Below are 18,690 nucleotides of genomic sequence, written 5' to 3'. Positions count from 1 at the left end.
ATGACAACATTCCTGTTGCTTTGCAGGGAGCTGAAGCTAGCCCTTAGCACACAGCAGTCCTCCTCGAACACTGACTGCCTTACCAGAGCCTCCAGAGACGAGAGGCGTTTTGATTTATTCATCAGAATTCTTCCAGCAGCAACTAGAAGTGCATCCCCCTGTTTCACACTAATGTGCCTGTACAATCACCCCTGCTGCTTAGATGAGGGGCTGATTTCCATGCCAGGAATCTTGCTTTGTGCCAGATCCCTTTATTCTTCTTGGAACTTTGGAGGTTTATTATGATGCTAATTAATTCCTTTCTCAAGGAGAGAGTAATTGCAAGTATTGGAAGCAACTTCATCAATGCAGGAAATGAAGGCAAATAGATGCTCTTTTCCTTTCTGTCTTTCCTTTTTGCTTTCCCTTTTGAAGCCAAAGACCATGAACTGATCTGACTTCTGGGTGCTGTCGTTAACCCATCACCATGTAGTCGTATGGTCAGATGCAGCTGGTTGTAAATGATTGTGTCCAGGCTTTGGGTTAGCTTAGTTAAATCATTATCTGTAACCCATCCTCATGTTAATTTGAGTTAGTGAAATAATCTGCTCTCTGGGGCAGGCTACCAGTTTTCTTCTCTTTCACTGCCCACCTGTAATTTCTTCCCATCTTATCCTTGCTCTGGCCCAGCTGCTTGTCATTTAGTTTGTATGCCCACATCTGTGCCTTTGAGTGGCTGCTCAGTGAACCACAGCTGCATTTTCCAGAGAGACCTTACTGTGACCTACCAATGCTTAAAGGGGGTCTATGAGAAAGATGGTGGCAGGCTTTTTTTAGCAGGTCCTCTTGTGACAGGAAAAAGGGATAATGGTTTTAAATCAGAAGGGAGATTTAGATTAGACACAAGGAAGAAAGTTTTCACAATGAGGCTGCTGAAACACTGGAACAGGATGCCCAGAGAGGTGGTGGAAGCCCAATCCCTGGAAACATTCAAATTCAGGTTGGATGAGGCTCTGAATAACCTGATGTGGTTAAAGATGTCCCTGTTTGCTGCAGGGGGTTGGACTATATGACCTTTAAAGGTCTCTTCCAACCCAAAGCATTATATGAGTCTACTGATCCATGCAGCTTCCTCTTTGCATATTAAGAAGACCTGGCAGCAGGGGAAGCACCAACTCAATGCACCTCTCAGGGTACACTATGAGCACAGGGAGTGGCAGTGCAGAGCAGACTCTCCTGAAGCAGCCAGGAGGATGCACAGTGTCAGGAGAGTGTCCCACCACACACACCATGCACAGACCCCACCAGAAGGGAGGCTGCATGGCTGCCACCTCCTGCACTGAGCTGCAGCAGAGGGAGGGGACCCCAGCCTTCCCTGCCCTGCAAACCCACAGCTGAAATTGTTAGCTGGATGGTGCCACTCACTGGGAATTTCCTGTTGAGACAGAGGTAAAGGTTCATTAGGGGGAGTTTTTGCTCAGCAGGAGCTTCATGGGCATGAGAGGTGGGATTTGGACCTGTGTAGCTGCTTTGCCTGTCCTAGGGGGGAGGCAGTAGGATGGCTGTGGCATCGACTCTCTGTTCTATATAGATCCTCCCCTGGGAATCCCTTGACCTTTCAGATGCCTGATTTATACAATCCTTTCAGGGGACAGACTAAAGGGGGGGATATTATCCACCAATTAAAAGGTCCCCTCCTGAGGGGGGTGGAAAATGGCATACAGATGATCTATTTTTTATACAACATCAATTACCATTCTGCTGCCAGATGTTGCACTCAGGAAGATCTGTGCTGTAAAGTGCTCCATGGGGCTGCCTCTCCCAGGCTGAGACTCTGGGAAGAGAAACCCTGTGGTGCATTCCTAAAGCTGGGTGGGTATTAATTAAATAGTTGGTGGGTGTGTAATGTACCTTTATGACAAAAAAAAGAAAGGAGCCATCAAATCTGTATTGGTTATATCCTTATTCACTCCCAGAAGTTCTCTGCCAAGGGATATTTCAATCTAAGTGGACAAGTAACTAATTTTTAAAGCCAAAGGGCTGCTCTTTTAGTGTGTGTATGTCAATTCTCCCAGATAACACCCACACTGCACAGTCTCTATGGGATTTACTCACAGTATCAGCTGATCTCCCTCTTGCTTCCCTACTTCCAGTTGTTCTTTGCATCCAGTATCTTTAAAAGGGAATGTGCCATGTCCTCATGAAAATATTCAGTGCCACAGCATTCACATCAGCATCTTTGTCTCGTGGAAAAGAAAAGGCAATAAATGATAAACAGTTGCTGTAGTCTCTGGGCTGGTAAATACAATATTCTGGAGACCATTGTGTGAAGGGGGAAAATTTTGCCTTTCACAGATACAACTGTCTGCTTCTGAGGGTGTTTTTAGGTAATTCTAGTTCAGAGGCAATTTTCATCAGGGAGATTTGTACTGTAGCACAGGGAGATTGCTGGTCTGTGAACCTAGAGCTGGGAAAGAGGACAACAGGACAGAACAGAGAAGGAAGAGTGAGGCAGAGCCTGAGGAAGTCTGAAAATGGCAACTGGGAGCTCAATCCCAGGACAAAGGTGCAGGGAAATGGCTGCCTGAGGCTGTAGGAAGGACCAGTAGAGAGACACTAAGATGCTGGAGGTCTATGCTTAGACTTGAGAGGCTGTTGTGTGTCCTAAGAGTCTCATTTTCCCCTGTGATCTTAGGAACTGTCTCTACCAACTTGTCTTTTCATCTTAAATAGTCTTTCAGAAGAGGATCTACCATAGCTTCCACCCAGCATGGTCTTGCTATCAAGACCTGCAGATATTTTACTACCGTTTGCAACATCCTATCCCAACAAGCATGGGTGGGTTTGGACACCTCTGCAGAGGTGAACATGTGGCACCATGGAGAGGCCACACAGTGGGACAATTACCCACACTCAGTTGATGTCAGAAGTGGTACAACCTTCTGCATCCCAACCAGGCTGGAGGCTTGTGGGTTTGCAGAGCTGTGGCCAGACAAGGTCTCCAGTGCAGATGCATCCTGTGGAATGAGAGCTCCCGTTATGCTGCTCTTTTAGCTTGTGTCTGCCTTGGCTGAAGACTGCTCATTAGTACATATCCAGTCACTCCTTGGCTAATCCATCAATGCCAGTCATGATGGATGTGCTTGTGAGGAAGGGCGTTGGTGCCTGGGAGCTGCTGAGTGTTCAGAATCCAGGTGGGACAAGAATTCAACCCATCGGTCACTGACCTCTGTGCTGCCGCTTCAGCAGCACTGGTGTCAGGTAGCTTTAGAAAGCAGCACAACTTCAGCTGTCAGTTTATTTTCCAGGCTCAGCACAGTCCAGTCCAGATGGATCAGGTAGATGAAGGTTCTTCTCCAGCCCATGATTGTTGCTGGACTCTGCTCTTATTTCATGTTAGCTTCTCACGAGCCTATAGGCCATAGCAGTCCGAGGTCAAGGATCATCCTTTGACTGCTGACCCAGGGCTTTTTCATTAAGGGCTGGCTGTGGTGATGTGCTAAATGTCATTTCAAGAAAGACAGCACACCTGCCATTTAGAAATCCCACCTTGGACCCTAAGATAGGTCAGTGCAGTGTAACTGGAGCTTTTTTGCCTACATTGTCTGCCACTAACGGCTCTGACCAGGGCTGGCTTCACAGGCCACAGCATGGCAAGCGTGTGGCAGAGACTTCTGTGTCAGAGTGAGATAGTACAACACTCCCAGCCCCTGCACATCACTCACACACTTCCCTATCAGCTGTGCTCAGGCAGGCACATTCCAAACTGCCCAGTTCCTCAGCAAACCAACAACTCATCACTCTCAGACTTGTTGGATAGGACCCAACACTGCTGTGTGTCTTGCCCAGGCAGGGATCATGCAGCCCTCTGCTCCTTCATCTTGCAGGTGACAACCATGCCACAAAAATTCCATCACTGCTCATTCACAGGGAGAAAGACTGGCTTGCAAGATAAGGTCCCCCAAAGTCTTGATGATGTGATGAGAATGAGATGTTGTGGCAGCAGGAGAGAGAGCAAACATCTCTCTGTTACCCACATGTGCTGTTTTTTGTGGCAGGCTGCTACATCAAAGCAACACAGTGCTGACAGTTGTAACCTTTACACAGGCTAAGCAATCACCACAAACGACCTGAAGGCAGACAAATAAAACTCATTGTGGGTCTCTGGTGTATTCCATCGAGGAATCTGTATAGGAAAACTTAATGAGAAATCACAAGTCCTGTGTGATTGCTGTACTGCAGAGGAGAAGGCAAAGCTGACCCCTGATGAACCAGTTTAACAGAGGTGTGTTTGATGATCCAAAGAGAGGGAAACCATGTGCAGTTGTGGTGAGGGAGGTGTGATTTAGGATGCACACTGAGTAACAAGGGCAGCAGGTGGCAAATTAAAGAATATGTAATGTCTGGTTACCAAACTGGCAAAATGCATTTGCTGGATTTAAAGCCTTGAGATGCAATGTTTTCACAGACCTGTGAAGTGCCCATGCTGTGAACTGGGACATTGTGTTTCCTTCCTTTAATTTGTGCACTCATTCTCTCCTTCAGCTGCTTCACAGCCACCCTCACGCTGCTCATCCTGCTGTTTAATGCTAACTTTCAGCTTATTGCTACCCTTCTAGCACTGAGCTCTTCAGGCCTGTGGTCTGCATTTTAGACACTGACTGACCTTTGGAATGTGCCTTGGGTTAGGCAGCAAGGTCATGGATTTGACCATGGCGAAAGAGAGCCACTGGGTGGAAGGGGAAGGGAGCAGTTTCCACGTTTCAGGAAGGTGCTGAGCACAGGTTGCATGGTTTGTGTTCCCTGAAGGCTTTTGAGGAGTTATCTTAAACAACAGCCATTGTACAATCCACTCAGATGGTCCTTTCCCTTGGAATTGTTCCTGGAAGGGCAAGAGTTTGAAAATGAGCAGGACTTATAGAATAGTTTATGTTGGAAGGGACCTTAAAGTTCATCTAATTGCAACGCCCCTGCCACGAGCAGGGACAGCTTCCACTAGATCAGCTTGTTCAAGGCCACATCCAGTCTGGCCCTGAATACCTTCAGGGAGGGAGCATCCATGACCTCCCTGGGTAACCTGCTCCAGGATTCATGAAGAATAATTGCTCCTCATTCCAAGTGTGCTTGTACCCTCTGAACTGGGACCCTGCCAGCTCTCTCAAGTTCAAGAACATCAGCATGTTAGGGGAAAAATTAATTTTGAGAGCAAGGAGAGGAAGGCAGGATGTAAAGGAGGTGAAAGGGAAACCTGAAGTGATGGGAGTTTTCAAGAATTCCAGATGCTCTCAAGCTGAAATCATAAGAAATAATCACTTAATATCTGAGTAATTTGAAAAACAGATGACAGGGATGGTAGAAAACAGCTGTTCCAAGGAGCCTAACCACGTTATTTCTCAGAGCAGGGGGGAGGGAAAAAATACTGCTGTCAAAGGAAAGGAAGATTTAACTCCTCATGTTCTTGTGAACCTGGGTTGCACTGTAATGATACCTGCAGATTAAGAGATCTCCATTTTCCAGCCCAGGCCTGGTACATTCACTGTAAAGATCTGAGTTTTTCTTTTTTCAGCAAAGCACAGCACTATGTTTTCACTCCATTTCATCCCTTTCCCTTGATGTTTAAGGTTTAAGGATGATCTGGATGAGGGTAGTGAGTCCATCATCAGTAAGTTTGCAGATGGCACCACGCTGGGGGGCAGGAGTTGATCTGTTAGAGGGTAGGAGAGCTCTGCAGAGTGACCTTGCCAGGCTGGACAGATGGGCAGAGCCCAAGGGCAGGAGGTTGAACACATCTGAGTGCTGGGTTCTACACATTGGTCACAACAACCCCATGCCGTGCTACAGGCTGGGGTCTGAGTGGCAGAGAGCAGCCAGGCAGAGAGGGACCTGGGGGTGCTGGTTGATAGTAGGCTGAACATGAGCCAGCAGTGTGCCCAGGTGGCCAAGAAAGCCAATGGCATCCTGGCCTGCATCAGGAGCAGTGTGGCCAGCAGGAGCAGGGAAGTCATTCTGCCCCTGTACACTGCACTGGTTAGGCCACACCTTGAGTCCTGTGTCCAGTTCTGGGCTCCTCAGTTTAGGAAAGATGCTGAGTTGCTGAAAGGTGTCCAGAGAAGGGCAACAAAGCTGGGGAGGGGTCTGGAGCACAGCCCTGTGAGGAGAGGCTGAGGGAGCTGGGGTTGCTTAGCCTGGAGAAGAGGAGGCTCAGGGGAGACCTTATTGCTACCTGAAGGGAGGTTGTGGCCTGGTGGGGGTTGATCTCTTCTCCCAGGCAACCAGCACCAGAACAAGAGGACACAATCTCAGGCTGTGCCAGGGGAGGTTTAGGCTGGAGGTTAGGAAGAAATTCTTCATAGAAAGAGAGATTGGCCATTGGAATGTGCTGCCCAGGGAGGTGGTGGAGTCACCATCACTGGAGGTGTTTAGGAAGAGACTGGATGAGGCACTTGGTGCCATGGTTTAGTAGATTAGATGGTGTTGGGTGATAGGTTGGACTTGATGATCTCTGAGGTCTTTTCCAACCTGGTTAATTCTATTCTACAGGTCTTTCCCAACCTTGCTGATTCTATGATTCTATTCTATTCCAAGTAACATCTCACTGGTTTCCCACTTCACTTTCAAAACAGGCTTTAAATTTTCTCACCTATGTTCTTGACAATTTGAAATTAACCTTTAACCAACTTGACATCCCTTCATTCCTTTAATGAACAACAGTTTCTGAAGCCAGGGATTATTCTCACTAGAGCCACTTCAGTACTTTTAATATACAAAAATCCTTCAGAGAGCCAAGCTTGTTTTGTTTTCTGAATGGTTTGAAAATGCTTTTTAAGGACACAAACCTGAATTCACTCCAAAATGGAGTGAAGCTAACTCCCAAACACTTCTGCCTCTTGACAACAGTGTCACTAGCTCAGTTTGAATGAGAATGACAGAAGAGGCCTCTGTGCTCCTAAATTCATTCAGCCAATTTGCCTTCATCATATTAGACATTGAGTTGATGGTGCAGAAGCTTCATTCACATTGCTTTGGGACTGTAAGATCTGGTTCTAAATGAGTCCACTGCAACAGCTGCCCTGCAAGCTATGCCTGGTGACTACTCTTTAAAGAGTAATTGTTCTGCCTTGCCTTACATGGACTTCTTCAGATGTGAGGTGATAAATTTGGAGCAGCAGATGAGGCCAAATTCCTGAAAGATTTCCCTCACCCTCTTTCCTTTATGTCTTCCAAAAAGTTTAGATTGTGAATCTGCCCTGGGAGCTAAGTAGCTTTGGGATGGTTTGAGGGTAAAGGCAGCTTGAGAAAGCCATTGTCAAGAGCATCTCCTGACAAGTTTTAATCATTCTGTTCTTCTGTTTGAAAGAAGCAAGGTGGCAGCATCCTCAGGCAAAGCTGCATCTCTGCAGCTCAGCTGGCAATGGCTGATGGACCAAGGATCAGGATATTTCAGCTCTGCAGGTAGAGCTTCTTTCTATCTCTTAGAGAATTTGTTAAAGATTCAGTGAAGCAAATCATCATAATCCTTAAATAAATTATGATCATTACCTTTCAGGACTGTGCTAGGAAGAGAGAGGATTGATTACTGACTTCCTTTTGGCTGTTTTCTTGTTCCTCAGGACCAGGTGAATTTTATTTGTTTCCAGTCATCTCTCACCACACTCAGATCCTGCTCTCCTTTTCTAATTACCACTGGAGCTCAAGGCAAGTGCAGGTTTCACCTTGGCCATCTCATGTCTCCAACTCCTTTTCCTCCCATTTCTCTTAACCATGCAAGCTCACTTCACAGTATTTGGCTTCTCCTGAAAGCAGATCTATACTTCTCAACTGGTTTCATGCTGTTTACTCATCAGCTCTCACCCCATAAAACTTCCAGGAGCAGGAGAAACTTGGAGGACCCTGGGGTGCCCCTTTGTAGCAGCGTATTCCTTGACACCTGCCCTTCCCCAGCCATCCCTTCCCACTGCTGCATTTCTTTACCTCCTTACTCCACAGGTTTGGAGTTTTGTTTCTCTTTTGCTTTGTTTGCACCACGACTCGTGAGCAATCCTCATGAAATCCATTTGTCTCTCGCTTTCTTTGCACCCCAAATCATGAACAATCCCAACAAACTCATTGGGAATCCTGGGTGGAAAAACCTAGCGCAGGAGAGGCTGGAATCACATGCTTTTTATTGTTTAAAGTAGAGCATTCCCAGGGGGGAAATATCCTGCAGTACCACTGTGGAAGAGCAAATGTATGAAAAACCACTTAGTACCAGTAAGGATACTAATGTATTTAAACCATTAATCTTGCTGCAGCTGTTGTCAAAGCTGTTGTGGGGCTTAAGGTGGTTCCCCACAACTCCTCAGGAGAGAGCAGCCAGAGTGTTTCACACGATCTTAAGAGGAGGAAACTGGATCCGGGGCATTTTTCATGTAGCGCTGCAGAAAGACATGTGCTTCCTCCCCGGGATTCTTGGAGCCTGCTCTCATCTGCACTGTATCTGTGGGAGCTTGGACAAACCCAGGGCTGGAGGCTAGAAAGAGCAGGTGGTGGGAGCTGCTGGGGATGCTAAGCTGCAGGATTTTGTCAGGATTTTTGCAGAAAATGGGGAGGGGGAAGAAAAAAAGCTCCCATGAGAAGCAGCTACTAGGTTGTTACAGGGTGCTGGAGTGTGGCTGGCAACAGCAACAGACAGGTCCCACTGAGCTGATACCTTCAGTCCTTTGTGCTTTCTTCTTTTCCCCCAGGATCCTTCTTTTGGGCTGATCTCCAGCCGTCAATATTTTCCCCCCACAGTTACCTTTTGCAGCAGTCCCTGCCTGGTGGTTTAGCATCAGTGTAAATTCCACCTCACCCACAACTAAGGGGAATTGAAAAGAGGAAGAAGAAGGGGGAAGACCAGTTTCTTGATTTCACAGTATCTAAGGAAAAAAACCATGTTGCAGCCAAGCAGTGCCAGTGATTGAAAGCTCTCAAGATGGTCAGGAAAACCTCAGCAGTTTGGGGCTTGGCAGTAAGGTCAGGGCAACCCAGCCTGGTTTAGAGCCAGGAGACAGTTGGAATCACAATCTCTGGGTGTTGAGGAGGGAGAAGGACCCATTTCTCCCCTTGTTTCCAAGTATTTCTCCTGACAAGGTGCTGTGTGTCTTAAGCAGGTGTGTTTGGTGCACTGCAGTTATGCTTGTGGAGGGAAATGGAACCCCCCCAGCCTGCCAGCTGCCGACTGCTCTCTGGTGGCTGGGTGCCCTTGGCCAGCGGTGGGGCAGGGCTACCTCTCCCAGCTGTGCTCTGAATACTCAGTGTGCTGCGAGCTGAGCTGGACACAGGCCAGTGCCCAGCAGGACAGAGGCATGTCATCTCTTGAGAGAAGGTCAGATGGTCAGAGGAGGGTGGGGGAGATGGATGTGGAGGGGATAGCCAACAACCCTGTGCTGGAAGGAGCAGAGAGATTTGCTGCATATTTGATGAAGGCTTCTGCTGTTTGCAGGTGTGCAGGGCTCTGGGACCTCAGCCTGTGCACACACCCTGCCTCACACCTTCCAAGCTGCAAATTTTCCTAGCAGTGCTCTTCTGTGCTAAACTCTGTGGAGGAAAGAGCTCAGCTTGGACTGCTGGAGACTGTGAAGGGCTGCTGTGGAGCAGGCAGGACACTGTGCTGTAGGTACAACTTTTGTAAGTGATCTCTCTTGACAGATAGCTTAGGCTCTGTGACAAACATGTCATTCCCAGCTGTGATCATGCAGTATGCTGCACCCTAAGGCTCCATTCAACTCCTCCCACCACCATACAGCTTGTTGAGTTACTGGTGCTCCTCTCCTCCAAGCCCCAGAACCCCAACCCCGCCAAAAGTGACCAGAGGCAGCATCTGAAGTGGCCAATAGATTCAAATTCCCTGAAGTCTTTGTGCAGATGTGGGTTTTCACCAAAGCTGTACATGGGAACACAAACTTCAGCATGGGGAAGCTTATCAGAATGTTTTCCCTTGAAGATGAAATGACTTCACTGAGGATAAAAGGTGAGGCTGTGACACTGCAAGCATTCAGGTTAGTGTGTCCTTCATGGAGACCTTCTTTCAGCTGAAGGTCCCTGCCCTGAGCTGAGACATTGCAAATGAATCTCATCTGAAATTAAAGAGTTGAAGCTTTCCATTTTGCCCAAGAAATGTCAGTTCCTATGAGGCAGCTGAAGTCAGATGTTCAGAGCAATTCCTGTCATCATCTTAATTACGGTCTGTGCTCAGTGTTGATCATTGGTGTAGGGTCAGATGGGCACAAAAGGCTTCTGCAGGCACAAGCTGAAACACTGCAGTTGATTGTCATCCCCTGGCTGTGCTGGGAGCCTTTGCTGTATCTTTATTTGCACAAAGTCTTGGCCAGAAGCCTGGCACCATGCCCACAGACCAGTCCTATTTCTGTTTGTTGATAGATCTCTCTCATATCTGATACCTTGATTAGCATACATTGATTTCTCCTGTTTCTGCTGGGTGGAAAGGGTACTCTCAACAGCAGCCCAGGAACTGGTTTCTGCAGGAGAGCTTACTGCATCACATTTAAAACCCTCAGCATGTGCAGCTTGGAACCAGCACTAAGCACAACATATATTTTCAGGGCTTGCTTTTTCCTGCCACTTAGTGGCTTTAAATGGCAAAATATTTTTGCAAAGACAAATTGCTTTGCAGGTACTGTGCTGAGCTCCTGGAAAGGCTCCAAAGGCACAGAGGGATTCAGAATGACTCCCTGAATCCCCATCAACAAGGCAGGATGGTTCCCAGGCACTTATTTTCCACCTATGAAAATGAGAGGAGTGTGAAACATTGACACCAAATTGCAGCACTGTCTCCAATTCAAGGCAGCCATGCCACTGAAAGGCTCAGAGGGCTACTTCACATCACCTGAGCTCTCCTAGGGCTAGACCCTGAGTGGTTTTTGGTTTAAATGCAGTAAAATTAAGGCCATTTTTTCAATATGCAGAGGCCATTTCTGAGTAGGAAGCAGCAGAAGTAGGAACATTCTCCAACATCTGTGCTAAGATGATGAACTTTTGAATAACTCTGCAGTGCTGCCTCAGGACAAGCCATTAGGTTGTCAGACTGAAGGAGAGTGTCTTATGTTTCAGGGTGCTTGGAGGCACAACTTTATCTGTCCCTGGGCTCTTTAGCCTGGTTGCAATCTCCAGTCCCTCCAGTTTGTGAAGATGCAGAGTGTCCAGTGTGGCACAATCCTTCCTTTTCCCCCCTGGCCATAGAAAACCTGTGTTTGTTGTCCAGTTTCTCATAGTGGGACACCGTGGCAAACTCCAGGATGCTGGACACTACCAGAGGAAATGGTTCTAGGCTGCACCAGGGGAAGGTTCAGGCTGGATGTTAGGAAATATTTCTTCACTGAAAGGGTTCCCAAACCCTGGAATGATCTGCCCAGGGCAGCGCTGGAGTCACCATCCCTGGGGGTGTTCGAGCAGCCTGTGGGCCTGGTGCTTAGGGACAGGGTTAGTGTTGACCCTTCAGTTGTGGGTCACAGGTCAGACTGGATGATCTTGAAGGTCTCTTCCCACCAGGTATATTCTGTGACATTCCCCACTAGGAAGAGTGTCAGAGAGCTCAGCTTGGTTGTGCAGCACTCTCTCCCTTTCCCTCATCTCTTCTCCTGCCAGCTACCTGTCCCTAGCTTCCCCCCATGGAGGGGCACTCTGAGCTTCGGCTTGTTAACCCTTTGATCCCCACTCGTGGTAGGGGATCTAATTCTTCACGTGTAGGTTCAGCATGCAGGTTCTTTATGAGAATCAGCAGCCCTCTAAGGTTAGGCAAGGAGCTGCTTTTCAAGGCCCTGGGTGGCTCTAAACATTATTAACCACGATCATTAGGACTAGCTTTTCCAGCCCTGGAATGGCAATGAACATTCAGTATTTTGCTTTAATAAGTGCTTGCTTTTTCAGCTGCTGAGTGCCCTTAAGCTTTTTTTTTTTCCCCCTCATTAAAAAATGTTTTTTTTCCAGCTCATGAGCCACTGAAAATACTGTTCTGGGGTTTTGTTTCTCTTCCCTTTCCCCCCCCCCCCCCCCCCCCTCCTTCTTCTTCTTCTTTTTTAATTTTTTTTAATTCACTGATCAGTTTATTTTCATTAAACAAGAAAAAAAAAAGTGAGAATTGTGGTGCCTTTGGCTAATGTAACTTGTTTGCAGCTACCAGGACAAGTATGGGGCAAGGCTTAGGATAACATAAAATCTAAGCCTGCTTGTGTGAACAAGTTCTGCTGAGATAAGAGCCTGCAAACTATCCAAACATCAGCAGATTGTCTTCCCTGTGTGCTCAGAAAGGGCTGATGAGTCACACTGCTGCATGCCAGCTTTCCCACCTGCCAATCAACTGTGCCCTATTGTGACAACTGTAGAGATCCACAGGGCAAGGTATGAAGAAGTCCTAGGGTTGGAGGTGAAGCATGTGTGCTTTGGCTTCAGAATGAAGATCAAAAGCTTGACTTCATTTTCATGTCTCTTTTTTGTTCTGTAAGGGAGACTATGGCATGTAACAAGGAGAGTAATTAGGAAGAAAGATCTTGTCCAAAGCATTAGGTTGCAAAGAGGTACTTTAGCTGTGGGCTCATTGTGTGGCCCTGTACATGCCATGGCTCTGCCTAACTGTGCTCTTCACAAACTACTTGTGATGTTTTTTTATGTCCCATCCGACCTTCAACTGTCCTTCCAGGAAGGAAGAGGTCTTCTGCAGGTCCAGCATTTATCTGCTAGTACAGAATACAGAATTAACCAGGTTGGAAAAGACCTTTGAGATCATTGAGTCCAACCTATCACCCAACACCATCTAATCAACTAAACCATGGCACCAAGTGCCTCATCCAGGCTGCTCTTAAACACTTCCAGTGATGGTGACTCTACCACCTCCCTGGGCAGCACATTCATGAGGTCTTGAGTATTACATCTCCAACATCATGAGTTGTCCCTGTTTAGACAAAGGGATTGCAATCTTCATCCTTCTGCCTAGTTTTCCAATAGGACTAAATCCTAGGAATCTGCTGGAGACAGAGGCTTCCCCTTACAATGTCCCATTCATGCTCCCATCAGTCCTTAACTTTTGTGGTTGCTCTGGTGGAGGAGGAGACATTGGCAGCATGAAAGGCAGCGGTCAAGAAGTGGCCAACACCTTGCCCAGCTGGGGAGCTCTCCTGAGGGAATCCAGGAGTGGCAGCTTGCTCCCATGGCAGGGGCATTTGGCTTTCTGCAGCTTCTAAATCACCCACTTGGAATGCTCTGTGCATCAGCCTGGAAGGGAGTCAAACCGTTTTATGAAAGCTGCAATTAGTGGCTTCCCACAAATAGCATCTAGCACTGACAAGTGACTGCTCTGTAATGCTGTTTATGGGCTTGTTTCAGGTAATGGAATTTCATTGCCTTTCAGGTGCTCTCTCCACAGGAAGCACATATATTTTTTCAGCTCTCTGTCTCTTTTTCCACTAAATTGCACAAATCATTATGTTTGGGCAGGCGCGTTGGAAACGTTTGACTTTGCCTTCGTTTCGCTGCTCAAGCCCTTCATGAAAAGGAGAACAAACATCTCCTTCTAGGCAAACAGCTGGGCTCAGAAAGCAGAGAGAGAGCAGAGATAGTGGGGAAACAAAGCATGGTCTTCACCTGATAAATCAGTGCCATCTCCCCTGGCTTAGTGCCAATTGATTAGATTAACAATTCCTTCTCTTCTCCGTTGGTGAGGGGGCTGGAGGGAAAGTCATGTGAGGAAAGGCTGAGGGAGCTGGGGTTGTTGAGCCTGGAGAAGAGGAGACTTAGAGGGGACCTTATCACCCTCTACAACTACCTAAAAAGGAAGTTGTAGTCAGGTGGGGGTCAGGCTCTTCTGCCAGGATACCAGTGACAAGACAGGAGGGCATGGTACGAAGCTGTGCCAGGGGAGATTTAGGCTGGATGTTAGGAAACACTTCCTCACAGAAAGGTTGATGAGGCACTGGGCTGGAGTGCCCAGGGAGGTGGTGGAGTCACCCTTTTTGGAGGTCTTTAAGAAAAGATTGGATGTGGCACTTGCTGGCATGGTTTAGCTGATGTGGTGGTGTTAGGTCATAGGCTGGACTTGATGACCTCAGAGGTCTTGTCCAGCCTCAATAATTCTGTGAGTGCCACCTGTGGCAGCTCCTAGCTATGTCTGGGTATCCTTGACACACATGTGGCTTCCTTCAGAAACCAGGCTGAGGAGAGATGTGAAGAGTTTCCTGATTCTCCTCTTCCATAGCTACATACTCTTGCTGTCTTTGTAGGAGCAGAGCAAACCAAACTGAGAGTTCAAATGCTGTCTGTAACTCCAGTAGACGATTCTGCCATGTTCAGTGTGGGAAGGGAAGGCAAAAGCAAGTCATATTGGTTCTGGTTGGCTTGTGCAGTGTAGCTGCTTACCCAGGATGATACATGGCATCCAGCAAGCCCCAGGAGCTCCCTGTGTGGTCCATGCTTTGCAGAGCCCTGCTGGGCTGGCTGCAGTGGCATTTGATAGGAAAAAGTATCCCATATGAATAGCGGTGAGAAGAATGCCTGCGAGAAGAGATCGCTTACACTCAGCCTGTCAGGTCATGGTTAGGCATAAAGAGAATTTGTAAGGAAAGCTGAGCACAAACTGCATAGCATCCCCTTTTGTTCATGAGCCTCAAAGGGAAAAGAAGGTCATGAACCCAAGAAACAGGTGAATCAAAGGCAAAGTAGTTGTTCTGAGGGGGGGAAACTTGAAATCAGGGCTGCAGGAAAAGAGGACTCCTAATAGGATAGTGCAGGCAATGCTATCACACAGCATTGGAACAATACAGCACCAATTAGCTCAAATATTTGCTGACAATGTAGGTTTTTGAGGAGAGGGGGGTGTGGGCTTTCATAAAACTTAATTAACTCATAGAGTAAATCAGTTTCATTCATTGCCACACCAGAGCCAATCAAGATAGGCTTACTGTTTGCTCATTTGGAAAATGATTAGGATTCCCATTTAGATTTAATTACAGTGCAAAGGTTGACAATTACCATCTTTGTGGAAGCACTGGATGCCACAATATCTCAGTTGAACATGTGCCTATAATTATAGACACCCTTTTCTTAGCAGAAAATGTAACCCCCTTATTACCTGGATCTCATGCCTGTAATTAGAGATAGGAGAAATGCATATTAAAAAAAATATTAAGGAGGGAGTTGGTGCTGAGTTACTTTGGATCTTCCCATAGTAAAGTACTTTGTGCAACTGCTCATCACAAATTAAAGCCTTAGTTTGTACCTTATGCTCCTCACTGGAAGGACGTTTTGACACCGCTACAAACCGCCACCCCTGCTCAGGTTGCTTTGGTTCATAAACCTTTCCTTACACCTCCCTGAAGTTGCTCCTGTTACACAGGCACATAGTTATCACCTGAGCAAGCTGCTGAGAGAACATTGGTCAGCCACTTTGGAAAACCATAGCTTGAGCTGGACCAGAACTGAACAGAATTCCCCTGTTGTCCAAACCAAACCACATTCACGTTAAAGTCTGGAAGAAGAGCTTGCCCGTCTTCATGTTTAATACTGCAAAGCACAAATGATAAGCAGGTGGAGACTCCTTCCATTTGCCAGCCTAGATCCCTCCAGGAGACTCTTTCAGCTCATTGCATCCAGGGGCTGCACCACATCTGAGATAAGAGAAAAAGAAAGTTCAAAGCATTTTACAGATATTAATTACAGATAAGGCAGGAGGTAAGAGGAGGATGCAAGAAACAAGAGCTTGTTTCATTTGGATTTGCTCTATCCCTGGGCCTCTGTTTATCCCATGGGCTTGTAAAGAAGCTGTGGGAGAGTGCACTTTGCAGGGAGCAGCAATGGACCAGCACAATGCCAAGCACCACACAGGCATCACATTTAACAACACGGGGCTCTATTAGCTCCTACCTTTAGTTTCAGTTGCATTTATTTCCAGGCCAGAGTGAGGGAGGTGGAAGAATGCAGCACTCCAACCTTTCTGCATTTTGTTTTATTTTCCATAGGACATGTCTGATCTTAGAGCAACATCTGAACCTCCTGGGGGAAATGGTGCAAGTGACTTTGGGACCGGGGCATTGCCTTTCCTTAAGCAGCATTTGGACTCCCACCAGCTGAAATGTTGACTTTGCCTCAGGTACAGCTGATTTGCACAGGACAGAAGGAAGGGCAGAGTTTCCACTTCTGTATCCTTTTGTTTTGTTCATGATCAGTGAAGGAATACAGCCCTCATTATTTCTTTCTACCTTTGCCCTACTTCTTTCGAAAACCACCACCTCCCCCCTGAAATGAGCACTGTCCTATTAAACCTCCCAAACCCCAGCACGATCAGGTCAGACAATCCCTGTGCATCAGCTGCAGCCAATGCTGTCAGCAGGACTTCAGGGAGTGAATTTTTGTAGCTGCTTTCTGTGGAAGGGCAGAGGGGAGTCTGGAAGCAGAAAGGTGGTTTTGTTGCCTCTCAGGAAATATTGACTTGTGTTTGATTCAGGGTTGTTTTTTTCACAGGTGTAGATAATAGGGAAGAAAGCAAAGTTTGGAACACTGGCTGCATCCTTCTTGAAAGTTTACTGCTCAGCTGCTTTTAATATTGCCTGAATGCTGAGCATTTTGCAGGGAGAATAACAGCAGTGATGGAAGTAGTAAAACATGAAGAATAAGTCTTTACTTTGTCTAAGGTGCTTATAACACTGAAGGCTTTTGCTTTGATTTATTTTCTTACATCTTATTCACTGGAGCTTTATGTAGCCATGGAGCTTGCATGGTATTATTGTGCTGCTTTGGAAAAGCTGGGAGGGTGGATTTTTTGATGCCCTGGCTCCCAGCTGCCTGGCAGCAAGAAGCTCCTTCAGAACTCAGCAGAGAATCCTGCTCATCTCCAGGCTTAAGGGTAAGCCCCAGCCCTGCAACACCAGCCGCTGCCTGGTGTGAGAGCAGGACTTCCATGTGTCTTTCCAGGTGGGATCTCAGGGCTGGACCATCTTGATCACTCCAGGCAAGTCAGAACACAGCAGCCATGCCTCTGCCACAGTTTTCAGTGCAGAATGCATGAGTTTTCTTTTGAACTGCTGAACTACAAATTCCCCTCCTAGCCAAGGAACCGTGGTGGGTGGGACAAGGGGGAGAAGAAAGAGTTGCTCAGCAAGTCACATACTGGTAGGTAGGTAGGTGTGTGTGCGTGGGTGGTGTGAGCAGCTGACTTGCCAAACCCACTTGGATTCACTCCACCAAGCTAGGCAGAGTTGGGAAATCTGGCAGGGTATGATTGCTTGCTACCTGGAAAAGCTCATTTGGAATGCCTGGTATCTCCAACTAACCCACAATTAAGTGATTAGTTGCACTGATCAGAGGTTCAAAGATGTGGGCAGCATTGGGAAATATTCTAACTTGTTTTAAAAGTAAGGATAAGAGATTGATTTAGGTTTGGTTTGGTTTTGGTTTTAAAAAAGCCTAAGAAGAGAGGAATCCTCCTAACAGAAAGAAGAAGGAGGAAATAAATGGAGCATGGATTTGTTAGCAAACTCCAGTTCAGGCCTATTCACTGGTTGTGTGCAGAACTAGTTATGCCACTTTGTGTTTGTTTATCCACTGCAGGAGTCCCAGGTACAAAAAGAGAAGCAGAACTCTATTGGCACACAGGTATTTGTCATCTGGAGGCAGAGGCATGTGAAATCGCAGGCAGGAGCTGCAGTGCTTGCAAATAGCTCCTGCCTTTGGAGTGAGCAAAATGAGAATCCTACAGCTGGGTTTTCAGGGATTAAAAAGCCAGCATTGTAATATGTGGTTACAGGTCACTGGCCTGGGCAAGATGGGCAAAAAGATTCAGAGGCAAACAAACACACACTGAAAGCAGCCTCCTCCTGCAAGCTTTGCAAAGCTATATTTATCTCAAACTCCTTAGGCATCAGGACTCTAGGGTCACATTTGTTTTCCTCTCTTACCATCCTTCAATGCCTTAGAATGACAGAATCATAGAATCAGTAAAGTTGGAAAAGACCTTTAAGATAATCCAATCCAGCCACCAATCCAACACCACCATGCCCCCTAAACCGTGTCCCAAAGTGCCATGCCTACATATTTTTGTAACACCCCCAGGGGTGGTGTCTCCACCACTTCCCTGGGCAGCCTGCTCCAATGCTTGAACCAATCTTTCAGCAAAGAAGTTTTTCCTACTATCTCTGGTTGGTTTTGGAAGACAGTGGCAGTGACAGGCAGTCTGCACATCCCTTTTGTTTTAACGTTCCTGGATCAGTTTCACAAAGGGAAGAAGTACACAGCTCACTCACTCAACATGAGTTTTGAAAAGCACACTGATTTTCATATCCTCACCTGAGTTCTGCCTGTGTATGTTAAGTGGTTACTCGGTTTTTAACTGTTGGAGACACTGCCAGCCTTGTAGCCATCAGCCTTGCAGAGGTAAGCACCATGAAAAGTCACTTTCTGGAGGTTAAACCTGGAACAGAATAGAAGATGAGTTCTAAAGCTGAGTTGCAAGGATAAGCATCTGAGACAGCTTCAGTGTTAGACCTATATAAGAACATTGTTAGTTTATTATTGGCATGACTGAGCATAAAACTGAGCATGGAGGGAATTTTCTTCTGCCTCTGCTCTTTATTGCCAGTGTTTTGTGCCAGAGTTATTAGCTGTGATACTCAGAGTGACTTAGTGAAAAACTGGGAGAACATATCCAGTGGCTAGCAGAGAAGGCTTTAGATGTGCTGATGTTTGCAT

Source organism: Melanerpes formicivorus, unplaced genomic scaffold (assembly GCF_026170545.1).
Source record: "Melanerpes formicivorus ecotype bairdi unplaced genomic scaffold, bMelFor1.0.p_v2 SCAF_10, whole genome shotgun sequence".
NCBI classification, from domain to species: Eukaryota; Metazoa; Chordata; class Aves; order Piciformes; family Picidae; genus Melanerpes; species Melanerpes formicivorus.
This window is presented reverse-complemented; position numbering follows the sequence as displayed.